Genomic DNA, 19,015 nt, shown 5'->3' with positions numbered 1-19,015 from the left:
GGAAACCAGTTGCAACACGAGCGTATTAAGGAACTTCCATTGTAACAGATTAAATAGAAAAAGTTGGATTCATTAAACCTTAATATCAACATATGGATTAATTTATGTACCTGCATGCTTAACCAGCTCTGAAGTACACACAAGGATGGGTGAATGGTCTTTTCCAATGCTTCTGGGTTTCAGATTACAAGCTGGTGCTGCCAGGAGCTGTGTGCTGGCAGCTTTACCATGCTGAGGTGGCCAGCCCAGGACTCGCTCTGCCTGGCAGCTTTCACTCTGAGAACAGCACTTGGAACAGCACTTTGTCTTCCATCTTCACTCACTGACACTGCCATAAATCTGTTTCTACTCAGTTCTCTCCTAGTCTGTTTCTAACTTTAAAATGCATTTCCCCAACTTACTTCACAAGGTCAGAGGGAAAAATCTTTAACATTTATTTCCAGAATCTACCTCGGTTTACTCCAAACAGCTGTTGTACAAGACTTGTACTTGCCCATTTCCACACCTGGCCTCTTTCTTTTGACATCCAAGGGACAAATAACAGATGGATCAATTCTAAGAGCAGCCTGTGTACTGAGCTTACTGCTGGGAGGAGCAGGAACAGCTCTGTACGCAGAAGAATGACAAGAATTGGTCAAAACAGGAAGAATCATCTCAAAATGGAAGTCTTGGAATAGCACTTACAGCAAGGAGCCACCAGACTGTGTCACAGAGAGGTGACAGAAGAACACAGCACTGTTCTCAATGTCTCGGCCGAGCCACATCCCAACCCCACTCCTGTGCAGGCAGGTTTATGTTTAGGAACTCCCTGGGAAGTGCAGAACTTTTGCCAGATGGCTTAGAGCAAACAGCACACCAGCCCTGAGAAGGAACTGTACTAAAAAATATCCCCTGCTCTGCAAGACCCTGGCTTTGACTGGCACTGCAGAGGGGACAGTGCTGTCCTGCTGCACCACGTTTTCAGTGCTTGCTTGGGTGGGCTGGGTCATTTTGGAGGTGAAGAAGCAGTAAGGAAAGGAGAAAGAAAAATCTATTAAAATAGGCAGCAATATTCAGCTGCTTCAACCAAATAGAAAACATGTAGCTTCACTTTGTCTTTGAAATAAGTAATTAGGAGCATAACTGCAAGAGAAGCATTAACAAGCTTCCCATTTAGCTGGCTATTATTTTCTGCACATGTGTACTTTTTCTTAACACAACCTCAGCTCCAAAAAGTCATATCCTGTTGTTAATTTACAGAAACTAAGCAGAAGCTCTGTAACAGAGGTTAATTTGGGTTTAAAACAAATGAAGTTCCACAAAATCATATACTGCTGATTAAGCTGGCTAAAAGGAGTGCCTGGGACAAAGCCTCATTTTTTCTGACAAATTTTTCATCACTGGACATATCCCTGAACTGGGATTATGCCTGCTCTAAGATCTGTCATCCAGGTCTCCAGTGCCATGAGGTCCCTGTGACACGTGTGAGGCACAAGGACAACCTCTCAGGATGAATTCCAGCACCTTTATATTGCAGCTGCCTGCCTTAGAGGTGGCTCAGTCCCAAGGGACTCAGTGCCTAACTCTGCCACGAGATGCTGCAAACTCAAATTATCAGTAAATACTAGAATTATTGAGATTCTAATCTGTATGCCTGCAGACCTTACTGATAAAAAAATAAGTAAATATCTGACAAATTATTCTACCAAGTCTTTAGTCCAAGCAGTGACATGTAAAAATTATTCTCATGTCTTGCTTTTTAACCTGAAAATCCACACAATTTCTATCCTTATACAAGGATTGAAGCATGGGGCATGGAGTTGTTCTCTCTAAATCAAGCTCACGGAATTTTAGCACAAACTTTGTTTCAGGGGAACATGAGACAGAAGATTAAAGCATTCAGTGCCTTTTCTGCAATAATGGTGAAGGCCTACACAAAATACTTTATTAGCAGCATCATTACAACAGACTTATCTGTGAAGTACAGAAGTGCAAAACAATTACCCTTAACCCTTGTAAAATATATTTAGATCATTAGAACCCATATACTAATTCAGCTAATTATTTCTCTCATGAGAAACAATTTCTTCTATACCTATACTACATAAGTCTCCTATTCTAATCACTACAATCCCTAACACCAAAAATGATGACATTGCAGCTTTACCAAAAAAAAAAAAAAAAAAAAAAATTGGGAATTCACATTAGAGAAAAAAACCAAAACAGCACAGAACTCAATGGTAAATATAAAAAGACATTTGACAAAATAGAACTCACTAATTAGCCAATCTTTCCTCTTCCTTACTCAGTCCTCTTTCAAGGACAGATGTGCTCATACTGCAGAATTGCAACATTGACCAAAACATTGAAATTCATGTGGGTCATGCCTGAGGAGCACTCAGAGCACTATTAAAAATATCTAATTTCCCATGGGGCAGAGAGCACTTTTTGCAATACATGCAATAATACCATAACAGTTATTTCTTTAAAACCCTAGCAAAATATACTTATACTTAAATGAGTGAAATTTCGTGGACCAAGGCATGTCCTTTCACAGAGACTATATCCATACTCAATTCCAGCTGAAGGAAAGAGGAGCTAAAACTGCATGCAGCTGATTACCATGAGAATTAGTGAGATGCCCTGTGTGCCTCCTGTGTATATCCCAGCTGTATTCCTTCTACAAGTTGTCAGGGTGAGCCTAACCAGATCTGCACAAAAAAATGCATTTCCTACCTTTCAGCACCTCTTCTGCCCTTCTCAGTGTTTGCTTTCCCTCTGCCATTTTCCAGGGAGTGACCAGAGCTGCCTGTTGAATTCACTGTGCAGGGAAAACCTAGATTTATAGATGGCATAGACATGGTTTCTATTTTGTTTCCCTTTTTCCCCCCTAATCATTTTTACAAGTCTAGTTGCCTTTTCTGTGTGACTGAGCACACAGATGATATTTGCAGTGAACTACACTCAGTGACCTTAAAGAAGGTCCTTCTGAATGGGAGTAGCTAAGGTAAAAGTTACCATATATATGCCTTAGAAGTTATTTCTCCTGGTATCATCATTTTACATTTACCAGCATTGGATTTCATCTGCCATTTTATCACCTAGTCATTCAGCATTGAACAATCATTTTGCAGTTCATCCTAAGCAGACTTATGTTGAACTACACTGACCTTTTTCTTCAATTGTAAATACTTTTGGTTTAATCTTCAACCCTATTTTTACTCAGCTATGGAATGACATAATTTCCACAACATATTTTCATGGGGTCCTTCTGGTAACTTTACTCCTTGGCCAAAATATTTATCACTGCCTTTATTTCCCCCTATTTTTAATAATTTATTTTTTAAAATACTACAAGACAAGTAACCAAAGGGGGGAAAAAAAAGAGAGTGGATGATAAATTAATATATTCTGGTACTCCTAGATTTACCTTATCTGGATTTAACTTTACTGCTTTACTATCCTGAAGCTACACAACAACTGCCTAGGTAATAATTTAGTACATAACACTCCTGGGGATTACATGGAGGATGACCAGCTACAAATTTACTTAAATTCCTTGAAATAAATGAATACCATAATTCCTTTAGGAATTCATTAAGCAATTGGCCCATTTTTAAATGCCTTAGGGTGACTTTCTTGGTCCTGTCCCTGTGGATTTACACCATTCTTTAATATTACATATATTTGACCTGCTTTGACTTCTAGCTTCTCCTTAATCCCATTTTCATTAAATACATACCCAAAATAAGTAACAATGACTTAAATGAAAACAGAAAAAATGTTTCATAGTTTTTTAGTACATACTTATTTTCTATTACTTCTTACTTTGAGTATATTACTAAAATCTCATTAGAGTTGTTTACATTTGTTTGGTGGATTTTTTAAATTCTCTTTAGTCTTGGCTTTTCTGGCTGTCTCTCTCAGATTGTTCTTCTGAGTACTTTCAGTTATGTATTCTTTTCATTGGGGCATGATTCCAATCCAACTTCCATGTTTAAGGCACATTTCCAGCACCACATGCATGTCCTGACTCCCTGCTCTAGTTCTGACTCTTCTTTGGATAATTCTTCACTCATAGAATTCTTATTCCCTTTTTTCCTTTTTTTTTTTCTTCTCTACAGTAAAAAGAGTATACTTTAAATATTAGAAAAATTATAATGTCAGCATGAAATACGGAAAATGTAATGCTTTGCATTTAAAATAGGAGTGTAGAAACATGAGTGAGACAAGGAAAGAAACTCTGACCCCTTTCCTGCACTATTTTTTCTGATGCTTCATTATTTTTTCACTTTATTTCATCCTTACAAAGTGTTGTCTGTAAATCTTATTGTGAGGACATGAGAACTCTCAGTTTAAAGAGAACAAAATGGTAGACCTGTTTCTGAAACTGCATGGAGACACCGAAAAAGCATCTCCTCAGTTTCTGCAAGGCTGATGAGTGACCTGCTTTGGTATTAACACTGATCCCTGTACTGGACAAAATTTTACCATATGCAAGTTCATTAATTAGGGTTTGTTTTTTTTTTTTAATAAGTATTTAATATTTGCACTGGTAAAAACTAATTTTTTTTTTCCCAAGGAAAACAGATTGCTAACTCAGTCTCAATTAATTCCATTCTGTCAGACATTTGTCCATTTTTGGTATTTCATTCCAGGTCATGCTGATGCAAAATTCAGAGATGCCAACTGTCCTGCATGAGAGCTGTCAGACAGATTAGCACTCCTGCACTGACACAGCTCCTGCTTGGTCAGGACTGGGAACTGCTGTGCTGAAAAATGAAGCTCAGCTGATGTGCCTATGGGAAGAGAGCAACTGGCACTATATGGGGTTTGGTCCTATGGGGACACTTGGTACCTAAAGCCACAGTGTCCAAAATATATTCCCACTATTCTCTGTAAGAAGGACCAAGATTTGGTAGCACTAAAGCTCTCCTGAATTCCCTGAGATCAGTTTGTTCCCTCCCTCTGTTAAAGAAGACTACAGACATCCCTTTGTTTTCTTCTTTCCTACAATATTTATGAAGTCTCTTTTTGCTTGCTCAGTTGAAACTGATTGTGATCCTTTCTTTTTCCAGTGCTCCCTCCCCTCTGAAAGGGGACTCTAGCAATCTCAGTTACAGATTGCTGCCTCACCTATTGTTTTTGTCACATCTCTGTGCTCATGTGCTGACAGAGCATCGATGCTTTCCCAGCTAAGCAGTGTCCCGGTTTTTATCTACATCAGAGTGCTCTCCAAGAATTGCCATAGTTAGTCCTGCAGGATCCAGAGCAATTCAGACTTTTCAGCCCTACCACAAATGAAAAGATCCTAAAGTTCCTTAAATCTACCTTGAGAGTTATGGAATTCCAGGGCTGTTATTCTGTATGTAAAATGAGGAAGAATTAAAATCTATATATTGTAGGTATTCCCCAGTCATTCTGATTATAAAGGTGCAAATAATTTAAACAGTATCTTTTGTGGGGTTTTTTTTTGTTGTTTTTTTTTCAATTTGGGTCTCAAACACTTGGGCTTGGAATTTCTAATGTACATAGTAGGAACGAGAGGCACAGTTCACTAGGACATAATTTTTAGCTCTCAGAACTTCTTTCCTCATGCTGTGTTACAGACCCAAAAGTTCAGAGTGCTGAGGAAATGTGGCCCTTGTTTATTCCACTCAGACCTGGAAATAAAACTAAAACCCAGAGGACAATGGGCCAGCTATTTTTGGTTGGTATCAGAGTATGCAGCTACTACCACACAACTCAAAATCAAGGCCCATTTCTTTAAGAGACTCTCTGTGGAGAACTTGCTATAGCAAACCACCAATATCTGATGTAGAATTCAGGGGGGAAAACAAATCTTTTTTCCTAATAGTACTTGTATTCCAGTCCAAAAACCTATTTTTAAACCACTAGCATTTTGGGGCACAGAAACAAGCTTCTAAGAAGAAATGGGAACTATAACTAATAGACAAGCAAATTATGCTACCAGCTGCATCTGTTTGCAAGTGTTACCTGCCTTAAAAGTGGCTTTGAAAAAACCTTTCCTAGTAAAAAATTAAAAATGCCATTTTACCACAAGAAATATGCAGCATTCCTGGATTAATAATATTTTATAGCATAGCTGCTTGGACCTAGTAGGTTTTTTCTGTTCAGACTACTATTTCTGTATTGCTTTGTGTAGATATAGCTATTACTATGAAATTGTTGGTACTGCTGCTGTTATGAAGCCCAAAGGGTTCCAGCATCAGATGAAATTTCCCAAGATAATCTCCTGGGCTACATGAATTGCTTTACATGGATTTCATTTTAAACCTCATTTGATAATGAGTGTTTTAGAGAGGAAAAAAGTGCTTTCTGGCTTAATCACAAACCACGACAAGTTAAGTGTGCTTAACAAGATTTGTCCACTTATCCAGTGTGAATAGCTGGAAAGAATTGTTCTGTTCTGACAGTTTTAGAGGGGTTTGAGAAATGGAAAGGAAAATCCATAAGAAATCATCCACATTCTTAATGCTCACCAGTTATGGTGAAAATAGCAATTTCTGGCGTCCTTGCCCCATATCAGGGTATTTTGATAGACTACTGCTATGCTGTTCAAATATTCCCAATTTCTGCTTGTGCACAGATGTAGCTCTTGCTCTGGTTAAAGTTCTGCTTCATTTAAACACAGGAAAAACCCACCACTAAAAGTTCACTATGCACAGACTGAAATTTTCTGAATGCTGACCTGTTTTACCTGGAGCAAAATGTGACAATTCCTGGGGCAAATCAGAAGTGGATATTCTGCAGTGCTAATGTCAGCAGCAAGGGAAACACAAAGCACATAAATGAATGTAGCTACAGTGCACAAGCTAAAAAGGGCAGATCCTTGGCATTTTCACCAGGGCAATATTTCCAGACACCACCCCACCCTGGGTCTAACAGGTTGCAACTGGATAAAAAAACCAAGATGTTCCAGTTTTAGCCCTTACAGGATGCTTACCCTTCCTGCAGCAGGCATGCTGTGACTTCCTGGAATGGTTTAAATATGACTGATCAGAAACATATTTACTACAAATTTTAAGTGCTAAATGACCCCTCTGTAACCTCAACCTAAATTGAGTATTATCTCAAAATGAAGCTGAACATAAACCTGGAAAATTATGGCAAATATTAACAAAGCTACTATGAAAATGTTAGGTTGACTGAGGACACAAACCTTTCTGAGGAACAAGGTGTTTTGTCAGCCTACAGAATGAGAAGGCTTCAGTTCTCCTACTGCCACAGGGAGTCCTGCAGGCACTGGTCAGATCCTGCTTTGACTAAAACCTGGGAAATGGTGAGGCAGTTTGACAAAATGCCTCTGCCAGAAGCAGCCACCATTTACATAACCAATGGAGCTCATTTTTCCGTCCACAAATTCATCACGAGCACAAAACATTGCTAATAAATTTGACACTGAGAGTCATTCCACTAACAACCATGCAGACAAAGATTTGCAGAAGCAACCCACTGCAACGAATATGTCAAACAACATCTATTAATGCCGTTTGTAATCCATTTTTCAGACTGATCACCTGAGCTGTCACTGCTTCTGTTTCCTGACTGGCTGGCTGTAGCTCTCTAAACAGAAACAGCACAGCCAAAATGCTGCAGACATCTCCTTCCTTCCCTAGGCACTCTCACAAGCACTTACTCTCATAATTTTAAAGATTTTCATTTGGCTGTGAGCATTCTTCCACACTTGGAAATTATGTGTTTCTGTTCCTGGCTACTTAGTAGAAGAAAACATCAAGAAAATGGAATTGAATTTGCTGGTATTATGCCAATGAATTCCTGACAATATTTCACTGAAGAAGGCACCCAGGGCTGTATGTAGGCTGCATTAGGTTTTATCTCAGCTCCCTCCCAACACCAAAAAAATTGAAAGAGAAGCCTTAACTCTGCCTCAGAGGCAACTATGAGGAGCATTAAACAGGTAGATATCTAGGCCAAATTCACATTAGTCATAAAGTACACCACCTGGAACTGTTAAAATACTTCCAAAAGTGCAGAAAAACCCATACATGTCTGTAAAACAAGGACCTGCATCACTCCAAAGCCCTGAACACAGGAACAAAACACTCCCTGCCCTCCCCCTGCCTTTTTCCTTCCATCACTAGTCCACACAGCTACCCAGAGCTGTGCAGACTCTGGGACAGGGATTGCTCCTGTCTCACCATCATGTGTTCTCCATAACCTTCCCAGGCAGCTCCTTGTTCCCTGCTACAGCCTCAGTAATAAAGGGGAGATTTTGTGTTAAATATTGTTAGATAATCTCATTCTTCTCTTCATTCCAGTGATCAGAAAAGAAAGTAAACAAAAAATCAGCCCTAATGTCATGCAGCACACTCTGTTGGACAGCCCTGGAGGCCAGCTCAGTGGATAAAGTCAATAGTACTTTCTGGGGACCAGAATTCAAAGCAGGTTTTAGTTCAGTGTAGCACAGCACTAAATTGTGATTTTCAAATATATTTGCATTTTTCTATACTGTTTTTCATAAACACAAACCAGTACAAACATATATCCATCCCCCATCTCTCAGACCAAGTTCTTTCTCCCTCCAAGCTAGTTCTTTAATGACTTATTGTCTCTACGGATCAAGGCTATACTTTAAAAAAAACCCCAAACAATTCTGACTAAAAAATGCACTATTGCTTGCACTTTTGGTACTAATGGCAACAGAAAAAGGAATAAAAGAAAACGTATGAGAAGGAAGGAACAGATTCCTGATACAATAATTTTTTTCCCTGAAGTTGGGGCTGGAAGAGATCACACACTCCCTGTTCACTGAGCAAATCTAAAATTAATACAGTGGACTTCACTCCTTTTAAATTTTTAAGGGTACTTGAGAATTGACTTTCCCAATGTGTAAAAATACAATTGTTTAATGATTGAAGGCTTCAGACTCAATCAGAATTTTGAGCCAGCAGAGCTGTATTAGTTTATACCAACAAAAGTCCTTTCTGAAATGATAGATCCAAGGGTGTTTGAGCACTGTCAATATCACCAGCTGCTGTGTATGTTATCAATGAGCTGTGGAGGGGCACTCGAGTGCAGTGCAGTTATTCCCATCCAAAGGAAATCACAGGACAGTGAATGGTGTTACTGATATGCCTGCCTCTGTGGGACCTCCCCACTGCAGAGGAACTAGAACCAGGAACAAAACACCTGCTAAGACCCTGACACATTCACCTATCATCAAAGATCATTAAAATATATTTAACTCTTCTTCCATGTAGTTGCATTACATACAGCCTGAATTATTTGTGCAATAGCTCTGACACTCAGCAGTCAGTATGAAATTAATAACCAAAATGCATCAGAAGTGATCACCTGTGCTTTATCTCATGTCTCAGTCCTGACTCTGACAAAGCACTTGTGACTTTCTCATTATATTGTGCATATCTAAGTGTGGCTAAAGGGTGAGCAATAAAAAAATATTGTTCAGTGAAACAAAATTAGTGTCCACATAGACCAGGAAGGGGTACAGGACAATAGCAGTTTTAATTGGTTCCCTGTTTAGGAAATGCAGCAGTGCATAGAACGTATCACTAGCAGCTTATAGTAAAACATTTTATTCTCTGTCAAGATAAAGGTGAGTGCTAATGACTGTGACTAAATCTTGACAGGCAAATGATCCCTTCTCCTTGTAAGAGTCTGTTGTGCAATGAGCAATCAGAGCAGCTGAGCAGTAATTACACACATTCACTTGCCCTAAAAGCATTTCTGGTGGACTGAAGGGTATTGAAGCAGAAACATGATATAATTATTTCCCTTAACTTTACTTTGAGAACTTTGGACATGATATGATGATGTTTCCTGTTTGGTGGTTTTTTTTTGGGGGGTGGGTTCTGGTTTTGCTTTTTTGTTGTATTTTTTTAATGTTTTTTGGGGTTTGGTTAGTTGTTTGTTTTTTTTTTTTTAATTAAACCAAAATGCAGAAGCCTTAAAAGCTTTTTTCTTTCTTTTAACTTAAGGTGCTCTTTCCTGCTGTTAATTAACACTTATTCAGCTTGAGACAGAAGACAGGCATTACATAATATATATTTCTTGCATACTTTTAGGGCAAGCCCTGGAAGGGTCTGATGTGGAAGAGCAACCAAGTGCCAGTACACATAGCAGTGCCAAAAGCTTTTGATTAAGCTAAACCAGACAAAGTGAGAGAAACCTTCATGTTGTTCTAACATGTTCTCCAAAAATTTGTCTGAGGAAGGAAAGAAAAAATTTCCAAGGTGGAACAGGGATTTGGACATTTATTCAAGCTGATAATTTTCTGAATTTCCAATTAATTAAGCAAGGGGCAGAACAAGATTGTTGAAGCATAGGTAATGTTCAGTCTCCAGACTGTCTGATCTTTCCAGATCAACAAGTCCTTCTAATACTACTGATGTGCTGATCTACTTATGATCACAAATCCAGTTTTTAGTCTACTAAATTAACACAAAAAGATAATGTTTCAGTGTCAATTAAGATGTTGTTTTACATATAGAGATTGATTTATCTAAACCATGCTTAGACAAGAGAAGGTGGTTTCTAGGTTCTTTTCATTTGCTACTTGAATGCTGGTTATATAATTTTTTTTTACCACTATGAAAAATTCCAAATTCCCACCTGAGCACTCTAAGCTGCACTTGCCATCAGCAACCTATTTCTCTTGATTAAAAAGTTATGCTACATTCACATAAAAAGATTACAAATATATAACACTCCTGCATAAGCCAAATTTCTGAATTCCAGCCCCCAAATGCCACAGCAGAACTTAATATATGAAGTGACCAGAGCTATCACATCCTCTGTTTTTCTGTAGCTGTACTGTGCTTCTCTGGCACATGATTAATTCAAGTTCTAGAAAGGTTTGGAAGGCTCTCTGGAATCATTACAAACCCCAATTTGTGCTGCACAGTATTGCCAAATGTCATAACTTTATATCATGGGTATCTGCTTCCATGCAGTGCTCTCACTCCTTCAAAAATATTCTCTGTCCTCTCTAATTCTTTAACAACCTTGCTACTTATCCTGCATCTCACCTCACAGAAGCTGCTTCCCTGAGCATTACAAGATTTGGGAAGGTGTGGCTTGGAATAAAGAGTTTTATTTTTTATTTCAGCACATACTTTTGTTCAAATAATTTCTGATTTTTCACTTCTTAAGGGAAGTGTTCATAAAAATCAAATCTGCTACTTCTCATTATGAGTGAAATGTGCATAGCTTGTGCACAAAATTATTAGTAGCATACATTTCAGTGTCTAATAATTTAACAGAATGCAAATATAGACATCTGTCTACATATAAAAATTCCATAACTGCATGTGGATTTTCCATCTTTCCTTCTATTCTACAGAATTACATCTGTATATTCGTTTTATGAAATGATAAAAATGTATTTTGCAACAAGAGCAGCTGTAAGTCTACCAGCTCTGTGATAACTTGACTGTTGGTCAATTTATATGGTTCCATATTTATTTTCTTAGACTTGAAAACCTCCTGTCTGTTATGAAGGTTAAAACTGATGGTGGAAAATGTAAAGAGGAGAACTTAATCTCTAGCCTTCCATGGAAGAGGAGCTGTGAGAGGATTATCCATCAGACAGCAAACCCTACAGAGGCTGTCAGGTTCCAAAAGGAAAACTCAAACTGGCGAGTAATGGATACCTCTCCCTGTGCATATTCTTCAAAACCAGTGTTTTGGCAATTCCATAAAAATTTTTCTCCTTTACTCTAGGAAAAAAAATTTTCTTGGGGTATTATTTTGTTTTGGTTTTAAATAGACAGAATTTTCAAGCACTGAGCTGAACTGCCACCATGGCACATAATGAAACAGCTTAAAAAGTAGGGACAGAGATGAACTAAGCAACTTTCTCCAAAAACAAAACCACAAGTTCTATTGTTTTAACAAATTCAGTTTTGCCTTTCTCTGAACTCCTGTACTACACTTATATGGTTTTTTTTTTTTCTGTAGGACATGATTAAAAAAATTAAAAATTAGGCATTTGAGCACACTTTTACAAGTTTCTGCAAAACATAAAATGCTAATTACAGTACAATTAGAGCACTACTTTGCTGATCTGATGAAATGAACCACAGAATTAATTGGGACCACTTTACTAATCTTTCCTTCATCAGATAAAGATTATTTGACCCAAACAATTTTTACCTGTCAATTAGAGCACTTTTCTGTATTTAGATTTCACTGCTATTAAAGTCAAGAGGACTCATAGCATTTTCCTTCAATACAATTAAGCCATTTTTAATCTTTTCAGAGTACCACAATCACTTGTGCACATCAGAAAGAAAACAGGAAATGGAGAGATAATGACAAGAAGAAGAGGCAAAGGGAAAAATACTGTGATCCATATGGCACCAAAGCAGATTTGATACTAATTAATAAGGCTTTATCAGTAATCTATTTAACTCCCCATTCTGGCAAATTGCCCAAGAAAATTGTTTTGATCTCTAATTCCATGCTTACTAAGTAGTTATTTTATTTCTTCTGGTCTCCAAAATTAATGATCTATATTGTAGGAGAGAGTGTTTTTTGAAGAAAAATATAGAGGCCACTATTGCAAACAGCAAAGGACCCAGGAATACTTCACAGTTTGGGGTCATAATTTCCTGTCAAAAGGTAGTTACCTGCTGCCCAGAACTTCTGGTTTGTCTTGGAAAACTTGGGCAGGACAAAGGGTGTGCAGTGAAATGTCTGTCCCCCCAGAATTTCCATGGCCTTGCTTCACCAGATCTCTGAAGAGCAGGGGCCCTCCAAGGTTCTTAGAAAGGCAAAACAGCCTGAAAGATAAAAGAAGATAAAATAGGGTCTAAGGAGCCTGAGTTGGCCTAGATCTATTCCATTACCAGAGACAAGAAGGCAAGAAAAGTAAAAAAATCAGCTCTTCTCTCTACTGTTTGCTTTTGGCTGAATTATTTTTCAGCTCTTCCAATAAGGCTGAGTCAGCCCAGTCAGAGAGAAAAACAACCCACCTCACAAAAATGAAAAAAACCTACAACATATCATCAATCCAGCTGGGTCCTCCACCACAGGCGAGACTCCTCTAACACAGGACAGAAGTCTATTAAGCAAACTTGTCTAACTGCTATCAGAGAGACCTATTCTAAAACAAAAGAGAAATGCAGTTTTTTTCACTTCAGGCTCTTGTGGCAGCACTAGGACTCATGGTCAGTCAGTATTTAGCTCTACACACACACAGAGGAGAGCAGCCCCAGTTCCTGCCTAGCTGTCTAGTTCACACATAAGGGGCTGATAAATTCTGACATTGCTGGAGTCACCCATTTTCTTTTTTTTTTTTTTACGGGGAGAGGGCCAGGAAGGAAAGAGGGGTGCACCTTTCCAGACATGTGGGGGCAATTTAGCAGTACAGACAGCCAATGCACAATGCCTTGAAACAGCAGGCAAAGAGAACCCCAACTCTAAACAGCACAAACCTGAGGATTTAGGGGACACTTGAGTGTGATGCTATTTGCGCAGGGAGATAAAGATGCAGGCTCCTGTAGAGCACCATCAATCTGCACTTCGGATGGGAAACATGAATTAGAAAGTGTGAATCACTTTTGTACTGACACACACCCAATGAACAATCAAAACGTTTAACAGAAAACATGAGCCAGATAATCTAAAGATCAACTTGTGTGCATGCTGTGAGTAATAATCTATACAGCTTGTAGATACCTGCTTCTTACTCCCACATCCTTCACACAGTCCTCGTGGCTATTGCAGTCTCTAAATCTAACTCTCCTGCACTAAATAACCATGATTGCTTCCCTCTGAGATAACAGGCAGCTCAGAGGCACCAAAGCTTCTGTTGCTGGAACTTTGCCATGGGTGCCATATAAGAACTGCACAATACATTACTTATGAACACCAACATTCATTTATCTCTTCTGGTGTATTTATTTCTTGTACTTGGAGCATTAGCTCCAAGGAACAGATGATTCATTCTAGGTTATGGTGAAGGACTGTTTACAATATACAAGCCAACTTTGAGGTAGTAAAACTAGCCCCAAAAGCTCTTTATTGAAAATCGTGTTTAATAATGCATTTAGGTCCCTGCTATCTCATCAGTTCCAAACAGGTTTTAGTAGGTATATCTCTATTTTTTTCCCCTTCTGTTCAATGCTGCTCTTGTACCAACATAAACACAGTGCTCATCAATACTTTCAGTGAAGCAGAAGCAAACACCTCTCTCCTGCTGTTGTTTTGCTTTCTGTACTGCTCACATACCATTCACAGTAAAGCAACTTCTCACTGCAAACTTTTTCTGACAATTAGAATACAGCAAGGCTCGCAGCAGTGTTTGGTCTGACTGATCCGTGCTGAAGCACTGAACAGCAAGCAGTGATCACAGGAAGAGAAAGCAGCAGAACTTCAATATTTCCTGTTGGAACTCTGAAGAGCTTTTTGTCCTGATCTCGATTCATTTATGATTGCCTAGCACAGATGGTTTTCCACCTTTCTGAGAATTATGCAGTTCCAGATGCTGTCTTGCTTGCTAAGGATCCAGACTTCATGTTCAACATGTCATGCTAAATAACACCTTCCATAATGCTCACCCTTTAGATTTGAAAGGTGCAAAATGAGATAATGAACTGAATTAAACCCACAATATTTCTCTTAGGCTGTCCCTTCACTGTTACAAGTAGGCAGTTCTGGGAACACTTTGACAGGAAGGAGATTCACCAGGGAACCCATGTGTTGTGACAGCTCATGTGTGACCCCAGCAAGGGGAACAGAGCATTTCTCCCCCAGCCAGCAGGGAGATCACCGTGGGGCTGCTCCCCAGTGCCCTGAAGGCAGGCAAAGCAAGGCACACAGGTGACTGATCCACTGTCACAGCACCTGGCTCTCAGCCACACCTTGGATGAGCCCTCATTTACTGAAAACAAGAGGTACAAGATGGGAAAGGTGTAATTTGAGGTGTAATCATTTTTATGTGGCCCCTACTACTACAGTAGGTGTCAAAAGTAGGTTTAATTAAAACAGAAAAAAATCAATTTAGGAGAAGCTGTAAGCTGTTTAAGCAGTACAATCAATTAAACAAAGTTCTACATATGTTTTTAAACAATATAAAGGGTTTTTTAAAAATACAGGGAAACAATCTTACACCTGAACATTGACAGGAAATAGATAAAACCTATTTTAACTAGGAGCTGTATGGCTCTTCTCTTTAAAGTGTTACAGATCCAGAAATGGAGATGCCCAATACTTTTGAGAAATGTAAAATACAGCACAGGATTAACACCAAAATTTCTTTTCCCACATGTTTTTTCCTCCTCAGCAGCTAATATATACTGCTCATTCTATTTACTATTGCACACAGAGGATTAGTTCTGCATTTGATTGTCCCATTTGGTGTCAAGATAATAGATTTATATTTCATTTTATCTTGGCTATCTGGCTCTACAGAGGGTAATTCTGCTAAATTCTATTACACCTACAGTTTAATGGCTTTAATAATTAAAAAAAAAAAAAAAGAGCAAGCTAAGTAGTCTTATTTACTTTTTTTTTAGGCAGCAGGAACTAGAAGCAAACCTCCTCCTTCTGGCACCAACTTAACACAGGTAATCCAGCCATTTTTTGGTATTTTCAGCCTTTTAGAAATCAACACATTTTCCATCTTCTTTCCTTTTTAAAACAGGTGAAAAAAACATTGGCATATGGCTGGATAAAGACAACAACCAGAGTAAAGGCTTGCTCCTGTGCCCAGGGAAAACTTGCTGGCAAATTTGGATCATTGAAGAATCTCTTATAGAAAGAGACTGCAGCTTTAGCAGCAGCATGGTGACTACAGCCAGCAGAACACTGTTGTGCCACAGAAAACTGACCCAGTTTGGGATCAGTACAATTTCTAGAAGTTTTCAAATGTCCACAATGCTTCCATCTTTTGCAAGCTCGTTCCTGGAGATTGCTATTAGGCCTCACCCTCAGTGTAAATCCACACATCTCCTCTCACATGAGTAGCTTAGCTCACAACTCAGACAACGTAATTCAGCTAAAAATGAACAAAAAAAGTATTTGCTTTCCATTAGGCACAATGAAATCACCAGCCCTGCAGTCAGCTAATGCACTGATGGGCCAGGAAGGTGATATAGGTTATAAAATAAACAATATTACCAAGCCAGATACAATAAATATAAGTATACAGGATCTAAGAAACAGAAAATCCCAGAAAAATAGACATTTCATATAAATTGAGTGACACCATGAAAGACGCCGAGAAATTGCAGCAATGCTATCTTTAAAAATTATTAGAAGCAGCATCATGTACCAACATCAAATTTATTATTTGAATAGCAAGCACATCATTTAAATATTTGCCATTTATACAATGTCACATCAAAACAGTGCTGCTGTTCAATTTACAGAAAGATACAGTGTAGAAACAACTTTATCCTTCACTTAAATATTGTCAACATAATGTCAAACACTCCCTGCTGTCCCCATTGAGCACAAACGCACAGTGATTTTATTTCAGCCTACCTTTCTGTTCTTCCCACTGGCACTCAGTAAGAATGATGTGCACTTGCAGAACTAAAACCAGCCTCAAGAAGCAAACCCAAACATTTACATTGTTTCATACAATTTTCAGGATTGAAACAAAAGAGCAGCTCTCATTCAGTCTGGTAGTCTCAAACAATTTTAACTGGATGTTTTACAGGACACCTGAAAGGTCCCCCCCTCACACCTTGGGGAGATGAAACAATTGCAAATATACAAATATGGCAGGTAACAGTCCATGGACCACAGAGCTGAATAAGACTGACCTCTTTTTTTCTGAAACAAAAGTATAATAAAAACATTTTTTCTGAAATCTTTGGAAAGCAGTGTTAACCTTTTATACAGAAATTAAAAAAAAAAAAAAAGGATTTATTTTTATTCAAGATATCTTCTCTTGCAGCTAGCTAAGATTTCTGGCAAAACATTAGATGAAAATTAGATATCTTTATAGAACTTTTTACGACAGCAGATTTGCATTTCAACAGAAGCATCCTGACTTTGATTTATTTCAGTAATCTGTATTTATTAGTTTCTTCTGTTTGCCATTTAAATGAAACAACAATTCTAGCCACTTACACTCTCTATATGAGGGAGGGTTTTCAAAAGCCCTTGACATAAGCCCACTTTTCTTTTGCTGTACCCAATATAAACTTTGCTCTAGCTTGTAAGAGTTGTTGAATATAGCTAGAAACCAGGATTATATTAAAGAGTATGTGACTGGCCATAAATCAATCTAAATCCATCTGATTATAGAGCTCTCAAAATTTTAACTGTAAATTAGTATTGTTAAGAGACTGTTTCAAGCGTGAATGTCAAAGTGATTGCTTAATAAATATCTATTTTAAAATGCTGTCAATAACTTGATAAGATGCTATCCATAAAATTGTTTCCATGAAGACTACAGGTGACTAAAAAGTGGAGTGGTAAATAATGAAGTGTCAAAGAGATTGCAGTGAACCAGCCTCTGACCCAGGAGTGGCAGGGAACAAGGGCACAGCTCAACACAGAAACCCAGGGAGGGCAGGGATGAAGTTTAACCTGAAGCATGGACAAAGTGGGTTTTTTCATGCCTTATCCCTGGCCTTGCAATCCTTAATCTGACACTAAAGAGGAAAAGAGCAGGACTGAAAGGTGCAAAATCTGCCATCAGAGCTACTGATCTGCTATCTAAGTCCACTGGAGTATCAAGCTGCCACTGATCCCAAGAGGATGTAACCAAATGGAGACAGAGAGAACAGATGGCATCACAATCCCCACTGTACTTTGCCAAACTTTAATCACTGTATGAAACTCACATCCCTGCCACCAACTTCTTTCACATCTTCCTCTCTTGAGTTCCCTGCTTGCCTGCTTTCAAAAGGTTCTACCCACGATTGTATCTTTCGAAATTCTGTTGTAGACCTGTGACCAAAACCATAGATACAGCAAAACTTTAAACACCTCAGATGGTGATACAGGTTTCCAGTGTCTTGAAGTTTTCTGATAACAGCAGTGATTTGTGCTATCTTTCTTTAGCAGCGAAGGTGCAGCTAAGGGCAGAATTTTCATTGCCAATTTACATCTATCAGACATTCAGGAATGGAAAACTGAGCACAGACTGCAACAGCTTGAAAGAGCCACACACTCTAAAGTAAAGAAACACTGAGATGTAAAGAAGTATTTCAGTCTTGTACTTGTCTACAGAAAAAGACCTGCAGGAGTGGCACATACAGTTCTGATACACAGCTTTTAATAAGAATGACAAAAATTTGAAAATATTTATAAAGCAACAACAATGAAATTACTTAAGATTTTCAACTAAAAATTCTAAAAGCTAGAGGTGTGGTTGAGGAGAAATTCATTGTGGTCTAATAAGGATCTGCAGGGAGAGCAGAATTTGATGGCTGTGAAAACTCTTCAGTGTCCTAATTAAAGAGAGAACAAGGCTGAAATAACTGAACCTGAAGACAGGCATAATCAGATAAGAAATAAGAGATACATTTGTTATGGTAAGGTTCATTAATAGCTTACCCAGAATTCTCCTTCTCTGCGCACCTTGAAATCACAATTGTACAGGTTTAAACACAGCACCTGGTCTAATTCAAACAAAGGTGCTGGATTGAAAGCCAGCATGCAAGAAAAGTCAATGCTCTCTAAATAATCACAGTAGTCATTTACAGCCTTAATTTATACAAATCTGTGACTTATTTCTCACCTTCACTCTGAGACATGGTCAGAAGAGTTACAAACTAAATTAGCTCTTTTCAATTCAATCACATGGCCATATGTCCCTATGCTTTCCATGCCAAAAAAATGCAGTCATTTGCCCAAAAATCTGATTTCTAACTGTACATACAAGCTAAATTACCCTGCCTGCTGTATATGCTCATTCTAATTAACATCACAGAACATAAATTATACCTATAAGAAAGGCACATATATCAAGTCAAAAGAAAACAAGGGGAAAATTAAAACAGGGACATAACAGTGTTTTGTAAAGGCCATTTTTCATTAACCTGAAAAACAAAAAAAAGGGGGCCAAAAT

The 19,015-nt window shown here is 38.3% G+C and overlaps 1 protein-coding gene across 4 annotated transcripts in view; it reads right to left on the bottom strand.

The window, feature by feature from the left end:
- LOC110473331 (uncharacterized) overlaps positions 1 to 16,437 on the bottom strand; it is a 346,314-nt gene extending 329,877 nt beyond the window's left edge. For all 4 annotated transcript variants that reach the window (XM_085583265.1, XM_085583264.1, XM_085583266.1 and 1 more), the window contains exon 1: positions 12,615 to 16,437. The gene's annotated coding sequence lies outside the window, so the exon portion shown is untranslated. The remainder of the gene's footprint in view (positions 1 to 12,614) is intronic.
- Positions 16,438 to 19,015: the final 2,578 nt, after the last annotated feature.

Source organism: Lonchura striata, chromosome 6, assembly GCF_050655825.1.
Source record: "Lonchura striata isolate lonStrDom1 chromosome 6, ASM5065582v1, whole genome shotgun sequence".
Lineage (NCBI taxonomy): Eukaryota > Metazoa > Chordata > Aves > Passeriformes > Estrildidae > Lonchura > Lonchura striata.
The sequence above is the reverse complement of the archived record's forward strand: the minus strand, read 5'-3'. Positions and strand labels throughout refer to the sequence as shown.